Source organism: Lathyrus oleraceus, chromosome 5, assembly GCF_024323335.1.
Source record: "Lathyrus oleraceus cultivar Zhongwan6 chromosome 5, CAAS_Psat_ZW6_1.0, whole genome shotgun sequence".
NCBI lineage: Eukaryota > Viridiplantae > Streptophyta > Magnoliopsida > Fabales > Fabaceae > Lathyrus > Lathyrus oleraceus.
In genome coordinates, this window is record NC_066583.1 from 238,752,793 (window position 1) to 238,774,418 (window position 21,626).

The window sequence follows — 21,626 nt, forward strand, 5'->3', positions numbered from 1 at the left end:
TATCTATCGACCCACAAATATCTATGTATTGATACATTGGAGGAAGTGTTTTTTATTTCAAAAATCCTTCAGTGTGTACCGACTCATTGTAGCGGTAAATTTTTTTAGATTAAGTTATTGATTAACTTAACTCACAAAGCAAGAGTCGCCACCGCACTTTTATTATTTCCAAAGGAAAGCAGAAAAGAACGAACAAACCCCAAATAAGTTTTAAAATAAAACTAATAAAAAGAGATAAGGGTCTGGGGGTTAGTTATTCAAAGGGAAGGTATTAGCACCCTAAATATCTATAGTACTCTATAGGAACCTCTTTGAAAATATGTGCATTTTAGCTTTAAAAATGGTGTTGTTTGTAAATGATTGGAAAGATGAGAGGGGAGATTTTTTGTTTTATAATTTTATGTTTGCTAATACTTCTTGAGTCTTATGCCTACATACCAACAAAGTGAAATGGAGGATCAAAACCTCGTAGTTCGTGGTAAAAATAACAAAGATGTTTGTTTTGATTCATTTTTAATGAAAAGAAATTTTGTCATTTTAAGGAGAATACTCAACTAGTCACCCACAAGTATGAGAACTTTAGATCATCATAGAGAAGGGCTCCAACTCGGATAAAGATCAACAAGTATGCCACTAACTCTTTTGGATGGAAAAGAATTATCATCAATACTATGGGGATATGAGAATTACGTATCAACTATGGAAATGACTCATGTCTAAACTTTGAGAAAAAAAGTTTTAAAAGAAAAAAGTGCACAAAGGGGCACAAAATAGTTTGAATGAGTTATGCATTTTTTAGTCTTTTGAAATTGGTTTTGAATGTGCTTAAGACGTGTTAGCATTTATTAAGAAAAAGGTTTTGAAAATCACTTGATAAAAGTCAAGGTTTATTGAGAAAATGATTCAAGTTTGAAAACAAGAAGGTTTTTGAAAAGAGAGAGGAGATTTTGAAAATTAAAGAAAAGGAGGAGAAGAAGAGACTATCCTAGAGCATAAAGTAAAAGTTAGGGAGGAAAGATCTAACCAAAAAAGCAAGTTTTATGACATAAGTCAAGCAATAATTCTTTTGGATTAAGCGTCCAACAAGCCAAATAAGCAAAGAATAATCCACGTGTCAGATGAAATCAAGATAGTCAAGCCAAGTCTTCAAAAGAGGCCCAAAGTCAAAGGTACCAGATGAATCTCAAGGTCTCAAACCACAAACTCTCAAAGAAAGGGTTAAGGTCCTAATTCGAAGTCCATAACTCCACAATAATGCTAAAGATAATGTCATACCCTAATTTTTAACCCTAAGATCCCACATATCATTGGTATCCTTTCACACAAACAAGGTCACCTCTTGGATCATATCCCTATCATATTTGGGTTTTGCTTTTGTAGGGATCATCAAACACCTCTTTGTTAATGTTTTACCTTTATGTTTATAGGTTCACTGCCTGACCACTAATCAAATAGAAAAATATGTTTTCTTTAAGTTTATTATGCAAGGTAGGGATTGTCATCAAGAGCATCAAACATGATTCCTCATCAAGGTGTGACCAACCATTGATTCAAAAGGGAGATATATTTAAATAAATGATCCCAAAGGATTTAAAGCACCTCTCAATCTCATTTTGAGCAAGAGTACATCAGATTTTTGTTGCTTACTTCTCAAGGAAAGCCAAAGGTTCATGTGTTTATTTCCATGTCTTCTTCAACAAGTAACTTCAGACTTTGAGCAAATAAATCATGAAAAATTCAAGGACACCTTATTTTGAGTTCATATAATCATCCATGTACCTTAAAATGCAAGAAAAGTCCAAGTACATAAGCTTGTTCCAAGTGGTTTGACCAAAAAGTCAACATTTGAAGTCAAAGTTCCAAGGATCACAACTCCTTCAATTCTCAACATTTTTTAATTATTCTTTTTGCATATGACTTTTCTCAACATCTATACAACTTTGATTTTACATGACAATAGCCAATTATGCTTGGAGGATCATCAAAGTTTGGAAACAATATAGGTCATTTGTGGACTTAGTGAAATTTGACCTATTTACAAGTGACTTTTTCTCAACTTTTAAGATTCATAACTTCTTTAAATTTTAACATTTGAGACTGATTCTTTTTGCACAATGTCATTTGTGATGCCCTCTACAAGTTTTCTTCAATGGTCAAGGTCTAATTATGCTTGGAAGGCCATGAAATCTATTGAGGCATTACAGGTCATTTTCAGTCATTGGACACTTGAATTTTTCTAAGTTACATAACCAGTTTTTCATGCCAACTTCAACATGCCATAACCTTGTGGTTAAGAATCCAAATTCAACCTTCCTTGGCAAATTTTAATATTTGTTATGATGTCAACACATTGCAAAAATAATGGATCAAAAAGCTTCCTGAGTAGGATGCCCCATTGGGTTGAACATGGTGACTTGGAACTGAAGAAATTACCATTGCCCGAAATTTGAACTTCACTAATCTCGATTCCAAACAAAATTAGAATGTGTTTTGGACCTAAACATGTTTAACCAAGTCTCCAGAAGTTAATTGACCTTTGAAACACATCATTTGACTATGCTTTGATGAGTTGTAAGTCAGATTTTTCTCATATTCGGATCAAATTCGTTTTGCACGAATTCATCATCATTTCACACGTATTTGGATCCAAACACATTCCCTATAAATAGAGGAATCTACTGCATTCATTTCCAAGCTTTTGAGAGCCAAGAAATCCCTGCTACAACTTGAAATTTTCCAGAAAAACTCAACTACCGTGTTTTGAATTTCAGCTTATTTCAACCCAATTTCTTGATTCCATTCGCATCTTCGGCATCCTCTGAAGCTTTTGCAACAACTCCCAAGCTTTGAGGCCTTCTGAAGTGCTCTAACCAGATCGAGATTCATCAACTTTTGATCACCATTTGGACAAGGTAGTTGATCCGCTGGTGCACATGGGTCAAAAATGAGTAACTAAGAACAGTAGTCTAGGGAAGCGACACTCGAGTATCGTATCACAAGGACTCTTGACAAATTAACAAAATAAGAAAACAAAATAGGGGGATTTAGATTTAGATTTAGAATAAGTGATTATAAAAAGTGATTATGAAATAAGCTGATATACTATTTTAGTTTCCTAACTTTTCATTGGTTAATATAATTTTCATGCCCTAAGAGGATTCTAATATTTTTTCGATTATAGTAACAATAACAAGTGCATTAATACTAATATATGATATGTGTTCCCAATTTCTGAATTAAGCAAACAGATTCTGAATTAAGCAAACGGGTTAAGCACACGCAAAATAAGCAAACACGATTGTGGAACATATATCAATCGAAATTAATCAACACATATTCTATAGAAATTGAATAAATCATACAAGATATAGAGTAAAATATTGAAAGGGAAAATATATTTGATTGAAAATTAAGAAACCTCAAAGTATCGGCGGAAACCGATTACATCAGATAAACCTTGTGAACTTTAGCTCTCCATGAAATCATCTAAGCAATATTGTATCTTCAAAATTCATAATAGGATTTATGTAGCAGTAAAAGACCTAATATAATAAAAGGGAAGTTCGGGCCCTTATGGGATGCGACCCAAAAATTACAAAAACCGACTCAAACTAACTATTTTAATTAAGTCTGGAACTTCAATGAATTATTTGATCATCTTTCACTTTGAATCTGCTTTTGACTTTAACATGAAACTTGTATCTCTTTCTATTCGCTTTCCAATGCATATTAGATTGCATTAATCTGACTTCTATAACTTAAGTTATGATCTGCATAGTAACAATATATCAAATAACTATTTATGCTGAAAATAAAGTACGAAAATAAAATAAAGAAAAAAATAAACTTAAATATAAAAATACACTAAAATATTAAAAATAATAGAATAAACCATAGAGTTATCTAAGTACAATAGTAGAAGAAGCTGCATCAAAATGCACTGATCAAATTCCCCCACACTTGAACTTTTGCACTCCGAGCAAAATCAAAAATTCAAAATTCAAAATAGAAAAAACAAGAACAAACAAAACATGCAATTCCAAAGGTTATTAAGTACAAGGTGCAAGCAAAAAATTCTAAGTCTAAGTTTCAAGAAAATGAAATTAATAAGTAACTCTTTTGTGACATTCAAAGCAAATATGAAAAACAGATTACCAAAGAGTACATCAAAAGCAGCAAGTAGGCATGACAATGGGGCGGGTCGGGGACATTTTTTACCTCCCCCAAACTCAAATCCGAATCCCTAAACAATCCCCGTTCCCCACCCCTAACCCAAACAGGGATGAAGAATCAAAACCCAAACCCGTCCCAAACGGGTTCGAGTATTCCCGCCTCGCCATCATTCATTTAGTAAAAATATTTTTTTAATAAAAATATTTATTTTTTTCAAAATTAAATTAAATTTACAAATAATAAAATAAAATAATCTAAAAATATTCCATACATATATTTCAAATATCTTAAATAATAAATTCATATTAAAATAGCAAAACATTGACCATATATTTAATATTCTAAATTATTAAAAATAAATAATAATAATAATATATATAATGAAATAAACGGGACGGTTTTGGGGTGAGTACTAGTGTCCCCATTATCCGACCTATCCCCATATCTTATAATCGGGGAAAACCCAAACCCGAACTTAAACCCAGTCAAAGTGGATTTTCCCCGTCAAGTTCGGTGCGGGTTCGGGTGGGTACCCACGGGTACGGGTTATGTTGTCATGCCTATCAGTAAGATCTTCACAAGATAAAATTCACTCAACTCTCAAGTGTTTAGGTTGATTGTTTACACTCAAAGCACATCATGAAAGAAAGTACTATCATAAGCTTGAAAAGACTCTAACATCCATAATTGAATTACATGCACAGAAATATCAAAATGACTTTTATTCGATTGTAACTTGGTCAGGGAACGGGTGAGATAAATTGAAAGAGTTGCAGGAGTTGAACTAAAAATATTTCGTTAACTTTCAAACAACAACTTCTCAACTATTTTTCTTCTCTTTTATCTTTTCTTTCTTCTTTTTTTCTATTTCAGACCAGAAGGAATATTTAATGATATCCTTCTTTTCTTTTTCAATTTTTTTTTCAATTTTTTCCATCTTTTTTTCTTTTTTTCTGCCAACTTTTTTTTTGAATCAAATATCACAACTATGAATATTCAACCCCACACAACTCCAACAAGACTCTTTCAACACTATGAATGGGTGATAATATTATTTTTCACTTTCAGACTTGTAATGAGTTTAAACAAAGAATGAGATAATAGACTCAATGAATTTTTCAAACAAGGGATGATATTATTCAGGGTTTACTTTTTGGCTACTTGCTAAAAAATAAACAAAAATAAGCTACCTTTATCATATCAATGTGCATAAGTAAACAAAAAGTATTAACAAGAGTCAATTCATGTTTTAAAGACTAACAGGCATGAGTGAAACACACAAGAAAGAAAGAGATGGATTTTTGAATTTTATCCATTAAAAGGCTCAAAATCTCACAAGGTTAATTGATCTACCACAAATATGTATAATTTAGAGTTTAGTCATACATATCATACTAAGAATGCACAAAAAGAATCAATCGCATCACACCACAAGTCTTTAATCAAGAGAATAGAGAAAATACTCACAATTGCAACTCGAAAATCACAGAAAAAACATGTCATTTTAAAAATAAAATAAAACAAGTAAACAAGAAAACATACAAGTAAATGATTCCCTCCCCCACACTTAAGACACACATTATCCTCAATGAAATAACATAAGTATAAAATAAGAGACAAGAGAGATAGGAAAGAACACACCGAGGAGTCAAGGCGGATATATGACCGCATAAACAACCTTTCTTAAAGAGAGCTCTTTTACAGTCCCTTCTTCCACAGTCGGGCTCTCACAGAGTAGCTTTGGGTAGTGTCCATTGACCTTGAAATTTTGATTAGTGCTTTGCCTTGTATTCCAAGATCAAAGAAGGATCTTCAATAGGTAAAAGTGTTGAATGAGCAAGTGAAAGTGATCTCCTTTTTCACAATATCAAGAATCAAAGGATTACGGGGCTACCTCACTACTTTTGCTTCATCTTTAAGTGAGATCCTATGCATACATATAGATGGGCTAATATCACGAGTGTCAGCCAAGGTCCATTTAATTCCCTTCTTATGTTCCTGCTCAAGTTGAAGCTTTGATGAATAATATATATCCTTAGGAAGTGGTTTAGGCCCTAAAAAAGTTGGTTGTTCAATGTACAATATGTTTGGGGCAGCCGAGATGTCAAGAGCTTCGGCTACATAAACAACTTCATTTACACTGTCACCCTACAAGGCAACATCAATCTTAGCACAAACATCACAAAGGTTAGTGTTAGTACAATCATCACATGAGTAAATATCATCAAAACCAGATAAAGTTGGAAAATCAGCTGAAAACAAATAAGAATAAGCTTCATCAACAATTTCAGAAAGCAACTCTATTTGAAAAACAGAATGCTCTTCCACGAGATGTTTCATAATATTAAAAATGTTGAATTTTGTGACAATGTCACCAAATTCCATGGACATGGTTCCATCGTCAACATCAAATTTTGTTTTAGTTATTTTCATGAACGGTCTGCCCAAAATGATTGGTGATCTGCTTGAATTTGTTTCTCCATACATGTCCAGAATGTAAAAGTCAGCAGGAAAAATCAAGTCATTAACTTAAACAAGTACATTTTCCACTACTCCGGAAGGGCGAACATTGCTTTTGTTCTCCAGTTGAATGATTAAACCTATATGCTGCAAAGGACCAAGGTCAAGATTATTATACACATAAGTAGGCATAATATTAATTGCCACTCCTAAATCAAGCATGCAATTTTTGAATTTAATATCCCCAATGGTACAAGGAATAGCAAAAGTTCCTAGATCCTTGCACTTTTGTGGCATGTCCTGAGTGAGGGCTGAACTGGTAGGTGAAGTGTGTAGTGGGGTATTCGTTACCATTAGAGATATTGACTAAATCCAAGGTAAAACATACAAGTCGATTCGCCACCGCACTTCTATTTATCCAAAGGAATGGTTAGAAAGCGAACAAAAACCTAAAAGTTTTATCGAATCAAAAACTAGTAAAAATGTCAGAGATCTGGGTAAGGGGGTTGGTTATGCAATGGGAAGGTTTTAAGTACCCAAAACATCCTAGGTACTCCTAGGGAGCCCTTTTCATAAGTGTTGTTCTAGTCTAAAGGGTGTAGGTATATCTAAAGTACTATTTACTAAAAGGAAGGTTAAAAGAAAATGACTCGCAAGGATGTCTCATCCACTGCCTACGTATCTCATCCGAGTATGAGAGTCAGAGTCTTCGTAGCTCGGCTACCTATGGGTTAAAGAGAAGTGTGCTCGGTAAGACGTCGATTCTTATGCCTACGTATCTCATCTGGAATGAGAATCAGAGCAAAACGTAGTTCGGCTAACTACGGGAACGAGGGTCTCGATTGCAACTAGGGCAAGAGAAAGGGAAGGTCTCGATCGCAACGAGGGCGAGAGAAAAGAATCGCAGCAAGGGCGAAAGCAAACAAGGATTAGTTGTTAGTCGTTAGTCAAACTCGGCAAGACATCGTATCTCGTGCCTACGTATCTCATCTGAACATGAGAATCAGAGTTGTCGTAGTTCGACTAAACTAGGGGTTAAGGATTGCCATCTGAACATGGAATTACAAAAGGGGACACCAGTTGTGTCAAAGGAAAGTGGGCAATGCATTCACGTCCTAGCAGTAGGTGTCGCAGCTCGCTGAATCGAGTCTTAAGCAGTTACCTCTTTGCAATAGAACGGACTGACATGCCACAAGATCGGAGCCGCACGGAAGGTCTAAAAGTGTGGAAGCTCTGCTCTAGAGTTGTCATGCAATATGGAACTATGTGTTAGGATTTACAAAGGGGAACATCTACCTAATGTTAGCATGCAAAGAATAAGGGAATTCTACCTATGTTATCATACAAAGGGTTCTACCTAATGGGTGCTACCTAAACGGAACAAGAGTCGACGGATGGAGCGCGAAGAGGAGTTACGGATAAGGGTAGATGGCGATGCCGGAGGAAATCGACTTACAGGTAGATGGCGATGCCTGAGGCAATCGACTTACAGGTAGATGGCGATGCCTGAGGCAATCGACTTACAAGAGGATGGATGAATGCGTATTGGTTCTGTTAAGTTTTGAAAATGATTACTCGACGTTGGATCGAGCTTTTGATCTTATTTTGAAATGGTTATCGGATGTTCGTTTTAATTCTTGTATTAACAGGTGACTAAAGAAATAAAGAAATAAATATTATACACTTTATGGGAGAGGGGTACATTTGTTATGAATGGGGATTGTTCATGGCAAACAAACAATAAGAATATATGCCTCATACATCATACAAGTAGGCAACAGTTATCAATCAGATCGGATAAATAAACAATATATAATCAAACCAAAGAATCAAATAATGGAGCATTTAAACAATGCATGGGAGTATGAACATATTAAATAATCAAGCAATAGAAAGCATGAATGAGAGAAACAAGTATAAAAGATAATAGATGAATCAAACAGATGAAAATATGCACACGAAGGGTCCACTGAATAATTTAATCAGGAAATGAGGTAAGGACCAAATAAAATCAAGGTAAAAGGCCTCTAATACATGGCATATGAGATGAACAACGGAGGATCAAAAGATCCCTTCAATTGCCATAAGCAATCCCTAAGTCAAACATCGATCATAAAGAAGTCAACTGAAAATTCAAGTCAACTTAAAAAATAACAAATAAATAGAAAATTAATCAAGAAAATTATGAAAAATTAAACTAAATGCGGTGGGGTCAGGATATCATCATTCCCCAAAAAGATTTTAAAAATAAAGAAAATTGGTACATAAATTAATTAAAATAAAACAGAGGTCAAACCAAAAGTTAATTAATGAGACTAGGTTAGAAATAAATCAAGAATAAATAGTAAATTAATCAAGAAAATTATGAAAAATTAAACTAAATAAGGTGGGGTCAGGACATCATCATCCCCCAAAAGAGATTTTAAAAATAACGAAAATTGGTACATAAATTAATTAAAATAAAACAGAGGTCAAACCAAAAGTCAATTAATGAGACTAGGTTAGAAATAAATCAAGAATAAATAGTAAATTAATCAAGAAAATTATGAAAAATTAAACTAAATAAGGTGGGTTTAGGAAATCATCATCCCCTAAAAATATTTTAAAAATAATGAAAATTGATACGTGAATTAATTAAAATAAAACAGAAGTCAAATTAAAAGTCCACCAATCAAACTAGGTCAAAAATAAATCCAAAATAAATTGAAAATATGAAATAAAATTCCAAGAAAAGGTCAGGTTGACCATGAGACAGTGGTTAACCTTCATCCCAAAAATCAAATGCTATCAATAATTTTATGTCATAAAAATAAAATCAATAGAAAAAAGTGTGTTAAAATGGACCAGTTAGAATAAATAATTAAAATAAAATATTAATATTAAAAAAATACGAAAATAAAAATTATATAAAATTAAGTAAAACGTTAAGAAAAGTGAAAAATATTTTTGGGTAATTTTATGGACGAAGAAAATATTTTAAATAAGAAAAAGAAATATGAAAATGGAAGGATTAATGGTGATGAAGATGGTAAGCAAGCGCAGATATATCAAAACATGGCCATGGAAGAGATGATTACCTAATGGAAAATAGAAGTGGAATGGAATCTGATATGTGATGAAGCTTTGCCTCCTTGCCACGAAATTCCAATGCCCCTTTAGGGTTAGGGTTTCAGCTTCTTAAATAGGGTGGATTAGGTGTTCTCATGGGCTTTTTAATAAGTGATTTATCCATAAGAAGGAAAGTGTGAAGTGAGGTGTAAAATGTTGTTATTTTGGGCCAAACTTAAGTGAATGGATGTCCAATGCATGGCCAAAAGAGGTAAAAAAACGTGACTGATTTGTGCAGCATGCTTAGAAAATCTGATTGGGCCAGTCAGACCCAAAATCTACCTAGAAAATCAAGTCATGATGCCCACTTTAAATGAATGTATCTCTCAAACCATGGATCCAAACGAGATGATTCCAAAAGGATCTGAAATAGGACATGGCAAGGTACAATTGTTGTGAAGAAAGTATTTTCAAATAATGCCTTGAAGTGCAAGAAAACTGGCCAAGAAGTCTTGACAAATTTTGAAGATTTTGGACTTAGAAATTTTTCTAAGTGTCCTAAAAAATGTCTCACTTTGACTAAGCATAACTTTCTCAATTCTAATCCAAATGGAGCAAACTTTATATCTATAGAAAGCTTGGAACAAGAGGAACAACTTTCATGTTGGAGAAAATTTCGAATGGAGCTTTTATCTTGATGTAAAATGGGCTTAAAGTGAGTGCAACGATCATGAAAACTTGCCCTAAATGGAAAGTCAACCATTTCCAAATTAAGTAACTTTTTCAATTCCTGATTAAATGATGAATCCATGATCCAACCTTGATCAAATTTCACATGTAGGATCCCCTAGGCATGAATTTTAAGATTCCACTCTCAAAAAGTCAGGAGTTGACTTTTCTGGCCCCACAGTTGATTTTTCCCAAACTGTCTGATTCCCGATTCCAGTGATCAATTGAAGCACTTCTGGCTCATATAAAGAGCTGATTTTTTTGTATGTAGACCCTTGTGGACATATGGAGGGCCATGGAAAAGAGTTTCACCCAAAGAATCATAAATAAACTGATTTTATACTAAACCCTAGTTTTAGGGCAAAATGATCAAGAACTGATTGCACTGATTGCCAATGGATATTTCTGAGATAATTGTGAATCTTCCTAGGCCAAGATGCCTCTCTAATCATGACATGGATGAGCTCCTCTACTTCCAACCAAACATTACCTGTTGCAGGTAGCCATGAAACCCTAATTTCTGATTAAATCCGGATGAACACTCTGATAGCTTTGAATCCTTCACTGATGAACTGAGGACCATAATAAGATACTTGGACCCCCCTGAGACCCTTGAGACTTGTATACTTAGAAAATGAAGTCCAATTCTCAATCTTGCTTTGTGTGGGCTCCTTCTGTTAAGGAGTGATCGATCAAAACCTGATCTTCATGTCACTAATGCAGTATGCAATGAGTATGACCTAATATGATGCTAATGAAGTGTAAAACATAATCCCATGCTTCCAGGAAAAATGAAGGGTAAATTTTGGGGTATTACAGCTGCCCCTATTCAATCAACTGGAAACCCGAAAGGAAGATAGCAGTGGCTTTCGCACTTTTGAGGTATCAAGTGATTGAATACGATAAAAGCCCGAAAATGTACACTGAAGTGAAAAAATGAAGTAACAATGCCCGTCAGAATCGGCCAAGAGGTGGTCTTGAAAAAGAATCTGTCTGGTACGGTGAGAGTCGGTCTGAACATCGAAACAAGGAATGTTAGCCTGAATACCAAAATAAATGGTAACATAGAAATAACCATGGCCTGAATGCCGCTCATCAATCTGAATACTGGAAATGACTTCGATCTGAGCATCAGACGATACTTGATTATCAAACATCGGTCTGAACACCGGGAAACTGGCCTGAATGCCACTTCGGTCTGAATACCGGAAAACTGGCCTGAATGCCACAAGTTGCATCGACCTGAATGTCGGAAACTTCTTCGATCTGAACATCGAAAGATATTAGATTATCAAACATCGGTATGAACACCGGGAAACTGGCCTGAGTGCCACTTCGGTCTGAATACCGGAAAATTGACCTGAATGCCACAAGTTGCATCGACCTGAATGTCGGAAACTTCTTCGATCTGAACATCGGAAAAGTGGCCTGAATGCCACTTCGGTCTGAATACCAGAAACTTTCATGCCTGTCAGCATCGGCAGAAATAGGGAAAATGATAATTGAGGCGGCGCGTGGGCCAACGACCCCTGCTGGGAATAATAAAGATAAGTCACGAACAATCTTCAATCTGAGTATTGGAAACAACTTCTGGCTTATCTCTTGGGATACCGAGAATGCCTTATGCTTTACATGCGTATGTTTGAATTTTTCAATGGCGTAATGCTCCATGAAAATGGAAATGCTATGCAATTTGGGAGGATGCAATGCAATATGATTCTACATGCAAGGATGCGAAATGCTTGATTAGAGAGAACGCCAAGCTGAGGCAAGGAATTCTGGTGGGGAAATGATCACCATCTTCTGGACCCTGGCAAGGCTGTTGGAGATGCACAGCACAGAGAACTCTGTGGGGGAAATGACCCGCCACACGGTGTTCTGGAAAATAACAAAATACCGAGGCTCTGACTGGGGAGAGAATGGCACTGAAAACTTACTGCTGAGGAAAGCGACAGTGGTTCTGGCAACCATAATCTGCGAGAGAGACGACTCAGCAGGGGAAGCAAACACCGATACGGTACCGAGATTCTGCTTCAAGGAAAGAGACCATGGGTCTAGCGTTGAGATCATCGATCTGGCATTGAACTCTGAGGAGCAACCGCTTCTGCTGGGAAGATACAGTCAGACACTGTCAACTCCGTTGGGGATATACAGTCAGACACTGTCGACTCTACTGGTGAATGTATAATCTGAAACAAATGCTTGGGGAAGTACAGCAGTGAGAGCCTGCTGGGGATTGAAGAATCCAACGCTCGGACCAGCTCTGTAGGGATAAGATACCAAATTCCAACTGTTGAGGAAAAACATCCGCGATCATTTGATGGGGACCTTAAGGAAATGCCCCGAGTGTACCTGTTTTGAATAGACGATCCAAAGCACTTAAAATTTACAGCAATTTTCAATGTTTATTAAGCACGTACCTGTAAAGCTCTTATGTTTCATGATGCAATGTTTATCAAAAATTCGGACGTCATTTTTGCAAACAAAATAGTAAAATGAAAATGAACACAGAGATGTACTGCATAACATGATTTTATTGATTGAGTGGCCTCTGAATAGGTATTTACATCAGGAAGCAATCCCTGGAAAGAGGTAATTGCACAACAGATAAAAACAGAAATTAATCTAATGGCAATGCAAAATGGATTTCTATCGGGTTCCAATTTTGCCATGATTCGCTCGTCTTCAAGATCCTCCAGATGATCAGCTTTCCGAAAAATCTGATTGGATTATTTCCTATCCTTCAGAAATTTCTGGTTATCGACACGAGATGATATTCAGAACTACTCAGAACGCAGCCATTCGCTTAATCCCTAACTTTTGCCTGGATTGCCCTTTCGGGTTTTCAATCCACCGGGATATGTAACACCCCGATAATAATAAAATAATTATTTAAATTGAGTTAATAATTTATTTATTAATTTAGTTAAATAATTGGAAATTTTATTATTATTATTTTTGGATTATTATTATTATTCGGAAAATATATATATGTTGGAAATAAGAGAAAGAATCCCATTTTTTGGTAAAAAGAAAGTTTTACGTGAAAACAGAGAAACGATCGTGAAAGAGGAAAAGGGCAAAGAGACAGAGCAAGGGCTGAAGGTTGAAGAGAGAAAAACTTGGAGCTCAAAGATTTGCCGGATTAATCAGGTAAGGGGGGTTTATCGTCGATTAATGGGTATTATGGGATAATATGTGATGGGTAGTGATAAGCTGTTAATTTGACCCTAATTGGGATTGTTGATGCTGAAGAATTATGTTGGATAAATTGTATTTAGACTGAAATTGAATCTGTGTTTGGGTTAGTTGTGAAATTCCGAACGTATAGCTTTTTACGGAATAGGAATCGGAGGTCCGGAAGTCCTCCAATGGCGGAAAATGCGGAGAATTCTGCATTCTGCCTTGAGTTAGCGCAGGAACAGCTTCTGTCTTGCGTTAACCGGTTAACCCAGGGTGTTAACCGGTTAACACTGTGTTGAATTGTGTAAATTGCTGTTTTGTCTGCGTTAACCGGTTAACCCAGGGTGTTAACCGGTTAACACTGTTGTGATTGCTGAGATATTGCTGTTTGTGCTGCGTTAACCGGTTAACCCAGGGTGTTAACCGGTTAACACTGTTAAGTTTTAGGACAGGAGGCGTGTTGTGCTGCGTTAACCGGTTAACTCAGGACGTTAACCGGTTAACACTGTTGCAGAGTGGAAAATTGGTGTTTTAAATGTTGTGTGCCTATTTGAGGGTTGACCTATGTTGGCCTATGATGTAACAAGGATTAATTCCCGCTGTTTTGAGCAGTATAGGTATTAGTAGAGTGTGCTAATACTGTGTTTAATTGTTTGACATGATATGATGTGTTGATAAATGTGTTGATGATGTATGATGATATGCATAATGCTGTGAATGTATATATTATGCCTGTATTTGTGAATGGACTGTTGTATGGCTTAGAGTGTGAGCATATGTCCATTATGAATTGTTGTTGATGCTGTATTGCTAGATGATTAGCGTGCATAGCATAGCCTGTGGGGCTGTAGCTAATTCCCATGGTGAGGAATTAGTGAGTGAATCATTGTGGATTTGTTGTTGATGTTTGCATACTAGATGATTAGTGTGCATAGCATAGCCTTTGGGGCTGTAGCTAATTCCCATGGTGAGGAATTAGTGAGTGAGTCATTAGATCTCAAATGAGTGGGACTAGTGAGCTTAGTAGCCGTATCTGGAGGGATCGGTGAGCTTGAACTATATGTTCAAGAATAGTCGGTACCGCGTGTGTGGAGTCTCATTGCATAATGTATGTATGGCGTATAATATGAATGGATGTATTCCAATATTATACGTGTGTTTGTGTTGTTATGGAGTATGATTTGAGATTATACTTGTGCCTTATGTTGGTGTTGAGTATGATGATGAGCTGATGTGTTGTTACTGATTGTATGTTGCGATTAGGGTGATTAATATGTTAAATTACTTAACATGACATTATATTCTATAATGCTTATTATATTGATTGAGGAACTCACCCTTACAACTATTTTTCAGGTAACGAGAAATGAGTTGAGTAGAAGCGAATGCTTGGAGTCTAGTGTAGTCTCCTTAGTGGGTCGTGCTCTGATAGATGTAACATCGGGATGGGATATTTACCTTGTTGAATAATTTACATGTGAATGTTACATGTTTTACATGATTGAGGAGATCTCTATCCGTTGCGTTTTATGCAATTGTTTATGTTTTGAATTAATAAAAGAGCATGACCGTTATATGGTTGAATGGTGTGAATATTATGTGTGACACCCTTGCATGGCATAATTACTCTGAATTGTTATATGTTTATTATTTTTAATTAAATAATTGGGGTATTTTAGAAGGGTGTTACAGGATACCCATTTTTGCCTAAGTTGCCCTTTTAGGTTTTCAACTTACTGGGTGTACAATCTTTTCATTTTTTAATCCCTAACTTTTGCCCGAACCTTTTTCATTTTCTTGGTTCGCCGAGATGCCCATTTTTTTGCCTGGACTATTCTTTTTATCGTCCAGCGGGTCTATTTTATGCGAAATATTTTTTAACTGCGTCTGAGTTCATAGGGGAAGTGAAGTTTTCACCATCCATAGTTGCAAGCATTAAGGCTCCACCATCAAAAACCTTGGTGACAATATACGGTCCATCATAGTTAGGAGTCCACTTGCCCTTGTGATCCGTCTGAGGAGGAAGGATCCTTTTCAACACCAAATCTCCGACTTGGAAGCATCGAGGATGCACTTTCTGATCAAAGGCTCTCTTCATCCGACTTTGATACAATTGCCCATGACAAATGGCTGTCATTCGCTTCTCTTCGATAATACTCAACTCATTGAACCTTGTCTGAATCCATTCAACTTCGTCTAACTTGACATCCAACATGACTCCTAGAGAAGGAATCTCCACTTCAACAGGTAGGACTGCTTCCATACCATACACAAGGGAATAAGGGGTTGCCCCGATCGATGTACGTACTGAAGTACGGTACCCATGCAAGGCGAAGGGTAGCATCTCATGCCAATCCCTGTACGTAACGACCATCTTCTGCACAATCTTCTTTATATTCTTATTTGTTGCCTCGACAACACCGCTCATCTTAGGACGATAAGATGAAGAATTTTGATGTTGAATGTTGAAGTTCTTGCACAAATCCTTCATCATTTTGTTATTGAGATTAGAACCATTATCAGTAATAATTCTTTCGGGAATCCCATAACGACAAATGATTTATTTCTTGATGAATCGGGCAACCACATGTCTGGTGACCTTCGCAAATGACGCTGCTTCGACCCACTTGGTGAAATAGTCGATGGCAACAAGGATGAAGAGATGCCCATTGGAAGTAGTCAGCTCATTCTTTCCAATCATATCAATGCCCCACATAGCAAACGACCATGGCGAAGACATCACATTCAGAGGATTTGGCGGCACATGCACCTTATCAGCATAAATCTGGCATTTATGACACTTCCGAGCATATTTGAAACAATCAGATTCCATGGTCATCCAGTAATAACCCGCTCTCAACAATTTCTTAGCCATTGCATGTCCGCCGGCATGAGTACCGAAGGAGCCTTCATGAACTTCCTGCATTAACATGTCTGCTTCATGTCTATCCACGCATCTGAGCAAAACCATGTCGAAGTTCCTCTTATACAGCACATCGTCTTTGTTCAAAAAGAAACAGCCTACCAATCTTCTCAAAGTCTTTCTATCATTGTTGGATGCCCCTGCAGGGTACTCTTGATTCTTCAGAAAGCACTTGATGTCGTGATACCAGGGCTTGTCATCAACTACCACTTCAGCAGCAAACACATACGCGGCCCTATCAAGGCGCATAACATCAATCCTGGGAACATGGTTCCACCGAATCACCTTGATCATGGAGGATAGAGTAGCAAGAGCATCTACCATCTGGTTCTCGTCACGAGGTATATAATATAGCTTTACTGTTGTGAAGAAAGTCAACAGTCTTCTCGTGTAATCTCTGTAGGGGACCATATTAGGCTGGAGAGTATTCCAATCACCATTCACTTGATTGATCACTAGAGCTGAATCTCCGAAGATGTCCAGAGTCTTGATTCTCAAATCAATGGCTTGCTCAATACCCAAGATACAAGCCTCATACTCAGTTTCATTATTGGTGCATTCAAAAGTCAAACGAGCGGTGAAAGGCATGTGGGCACCTTTCGAAGTGGTAATGACAACACCAATTCCACTTCCTTTGGCATTGACGGCCCCATCAAACATTAAAGTCCACTTTTCATCTGGATCAGGTCTTTCCTCAACAATTGGCTCTTCACAGTCTTTCATCTTGAGGAACATGATGTCTTCATCCGGAAAATCAAACTTCATCGGCTCATAATCATCAATCGGCTGCTGAGCAAGATAGTCTGACAGAATACTCCCTTTGATGGCTTTCTAGGATGTATACTGGATGTCGTACTCTGTCAGTACCATTTGCCAACGAGCAACCCTTCCGGTGAGAGCTGACTTCTCAAATATATACTTGACTGGATCCATTTTGGAGATCAGTAAGGTCGTGTGAGTCAGCATGTATTGTCTCAATCGCTTGGCAGCCCATGCAAGTGCACGACATGTCTTTTCAAGCATTGAGTATCTCGACTCGTAATCTGTGAATTTTTTACTCAGGTAGTAGATGGCATGCTCTTTCCTACCTGTCTCGTCGTGTTGACCAAGAACACAACCCATGGAATTATCAAGTACTGTCAAATACATAATCAGCGGTATCCCTGGGACTGGAGGCATAAGGATTGGAGGATTCTGCAAATACTCTTTTATTTTTTCGAAAGCCCTTTGGCAATCATCATTCCACCTGCTAGCCTGATCTTTTCTCAACAATTTGAATATTGGCTCACACGTGGTTGTTAGGTGAGAGATGAACCTTGCAATGTAGTTCAACCTTCCTAAGAAACCACAGACTTGTTTCTCTGTTCTTGGCTCAGGCATTTCTTGTATTGCTTTTACTTTGGCCGGATCCACCTCAATCCCTTTTTCACTAACAATAAAACCCAGCAGTTTTCCAGATCTCACCCCGAAAGTACACTTGTTCGAATTAAGCCTCAGCTTGAATTTCCTCAAATGCTCAAACAGTTTCTGCAGATTCACCAAATGTTCTTCTTCCGTCTGAGATTTAGCAATCATATCATCAACATAAACCTCGATTTCATGATGAATCATATCATGGAAAAGAGTTACCATAGCTCATGGATATGTTGCCCCAGCATTTTTTAGACCAAACGGCATCACCTTGTAGCAGAAGGTGCCCCATGGGGTTATGAAAGTTGTCTTCTCCATGTCTTTTGGTGCCATCTTAATTTGATTATAGCCAGAAAAGCCATCCATGAAGGAGAATACCGAGAACTGAGTCGTGTTATCCACCAAAACATCGATGTGAGGTAATGGGAAATCATCTTTAGGACCAGCTCTGTTCAGATCCCGGTAGTCAATACACATCTGTACCTTTCCATCCTTTTTAGGTACTGGAACGATATTTGCAACCCATGGCGGATAATTTGTAACTGCTAGGAACCCTGCGTCCAACTGTTTTTGCACTTCTTCCTTTATCTTGACAACCATCTCTGATCTTGTTCTTCTGAGCTTCTGCTTGACCGAAGGACAATCCTCTTTGAGAGGAAAACGGTGTACCACAATGTCTGTGTCAAGCCTCGGCATGTCCTGATAAGACCAAGTGAAGATGTCAACATACTCTTGCAGCAATTCAATCAGCCCCTTCTTCACATTATCTTCCAAAGCAGCCCCTATCTTGATTTCTCTCTTGGCGTCCTCGGTGTCGAGATTAATCACTTTAACAGACTCTTGATGTGGTTGAATGACCCTTTCCTCCTTTTTTAATAACCTGACAAGTTCTTCAGGGAGTTCACAGTCTTCATCACCCTCTTCTTCAGCTTGAAAGATTGGATTTTCAAAGTCGAAGCGAGCCATAGCAGAACTATTATCAATAGGATCCGGTGACGTGCATCTGCATGAGTGATGGTATGTGCTTATGAGTGTGAACAAGAAGCGGAAACTAAACAAAACATTGTCAAAATATTTTTTTGATTTTTTGAAAACTGCAAAAATAGAAAGACAGTGAACAAAATATTTGAATGCAAAAAGACGTCCTTTATTTATGATAAAAAATGCAGGTATCCACATAGATGAGCCCTACCATGAGTCATCACGCCCTGGGAGGAACGTAAGACTTGGATATGCATGAATAAACAAAGAAAATTACTCTTTAAGAAGAGTGACTTGGATAATCTCTTCAGAAGACCAGTTGCGGAGAACTTCACCCGGGACCCTTGGACGCACCCAGTTGTCAATGTCGCAATCACTATCCCCATCTTCTTTGTTGATTGCGGAGACCTGGTCGTATTGAATGATGCCAGCACTGGAGAAAGTAATCGGCCCCTGACGAGTCTGAGGCGTTGAAGTTGTAGAAGTAAATGCCGGCTGATACCCAATGCCAAACTTGTCTTCCTTTACAGGTAAATCCAACAGACGTCCCCAACCGGGAACAACAGACCTTTGGGCAGATAGGTCTTCAGCTTGGAGGACACCATCGTCAAGCAAGGCCTGGATACCCTGCTGCAGCTTCAAACAACCTCCACTCTGTGCAACACAACCCAAACAACCGCTCCCACAGCCAGGGAAAACATCTGCCTTTAGCAAGTATTCTTTGATTTCTAACAGCGGAGTCTTCAGCTTCAACACCTCCTTGACTAATTTGACTTCTCCTTCAACCATGTTAACATTTTCTCTACCATGCTGCGGCATAGGATTGTTGATAACATTAGGAGCCGGCGCAAAGTTAATGGCCTTTGAATCAATAAGGTCCTGAACTACGTGCTTAAAAGCTTTGCAGTTCTCAATAGTGTGGCCAGGTGCCCTAGAGTGGAAATTACACCTAGCATTGGCGTCATAACCCACTGGAAGCCTGCCAACGGGAGGAGCCAAAGTGCGTAACTGCACAAGTTGCAAATGTTGAAGGTTGGGAAGCAACTGGGCATACGACATCGGAAGAGTGTCGAAACGCCTATCCATCATCCTCTGTCTGTGTTGATAAGCAGGTTTGTTACCCTATTGTTGTTGGTATTGATTTTGTTGACGTTGAGGTTGTTGTTGTTGCACTGGTGCTGCAGCAGGAATGGTCACTATTGCAACATAAGGTTGTTGATGGTAATTCTGAAAGTTATTCCTCCGGTTACCCCTGTTCTAATAAGAAGATATGGCATTTGCATCCCCTTCTCTCCTCTTCTGTCCTCCTAAGAACGGCTTCTTTGACCCCGAAGATGATCCAACCCCATTTTGGATCTTACATGTCTTCAAGTAGTTCTCCACCCTCTCACCGGTAGAGACCACATCAGCAAAATTCGAGGCGTTGCAACCCACCAGACGCTCCAAATAAGATCCAGGCAGTGTGTTCATAAACATGTTGGCCATCTCTTTTTCCAACATCGGAGGCTGAACACGGGAAGCCATCTCTCTCCAGTGTTGAGCATACTCTTTGAAGCACTCATTGCTCTTGAGAGACAGGTTTTGGAGCTGAGTCCTGTCAGGTGCCATATCCACATTGTACTGATACTGCTTCACAAAAGCCTCAGCCAAGTCTCTCCAGCTGCGAATATGGGCTCTGTCCAGCCTCATATACCACTCCAAGGATGCCCCAGCTAGGCTGTCCTGGAAGAAGTACATGAGCAACTTCTCATCATCAGAATACGCGATCATCTTGCGGAAGTAAGCTTGTACATGAGTCTTCGGGAAAGAGTTGCCATTGTATTTATCAAACATGGGGACTTTGAATTTTGGCGAAACTCTCATGCCTGGGACCAGCCCTAAGTCAGCAACATCCACACCAAGAGCATTCTGCCCTTCCACAGCTTTTAACCTCTCTTCCAGTCTCCAAAACATAGGGTCCATACCATGGCCCATGCCAAAGTCCTTCTGAAGCAGGGGGAATTGATCCTCCTGATCATCATGGATGGGTTGTTGACCAAGGTTGCCATGTGGGATTGGGATAGGCCCCGGTCCATTGGGTCCATTAGCCTCTCCAGCAGGAGGATCAGCCACAACCTCTGGTTGAGTAGTAGGGGGTTCCCCTGTACCAACAATCTAATCTCCTGCTGTCCCTGAGCCACTCCTTGGACCACTTCCATGAACTGATTCATGCGAATCCTCATCTCAGCGAGCTCTGCTTGTAAACCTTCCATTGCTCTCTGTTGATTCCTTCGGGTACCGTATCGGTGAATGCCTGAGTCAGCTATCCTAATAATGGAATACCAAACAAGATGAGAACACTGCGGTGGTACCTGTTATGCAAGACATGCTAATGAATATGCAAATGCAATGACATGTTTATCAATTTCAAAGGGTATTCTACCCCTTGATTCCAGTCTCATATTAGATAAACAGTGTAAGAAAACCCCAACTAGAATCAAGAAGAAGATATAAACCCCTAGGAATAGATAAACATGATGCATGCAATGCTTATGACTTAATTTTTATATCAGAGGAACTTTAGAGTCTTATTTGCAAATTTTGGAAATATTAAACGTTTATCACATACGGAAATATCACGTCAATTAATATTTGGAAATGTTTTTACGCCAAAGAAGTACAGTCTTGGTAACCAAGTACAATGCAAGAGAGAAGGAAAATGAACATCCTATGGATCCCT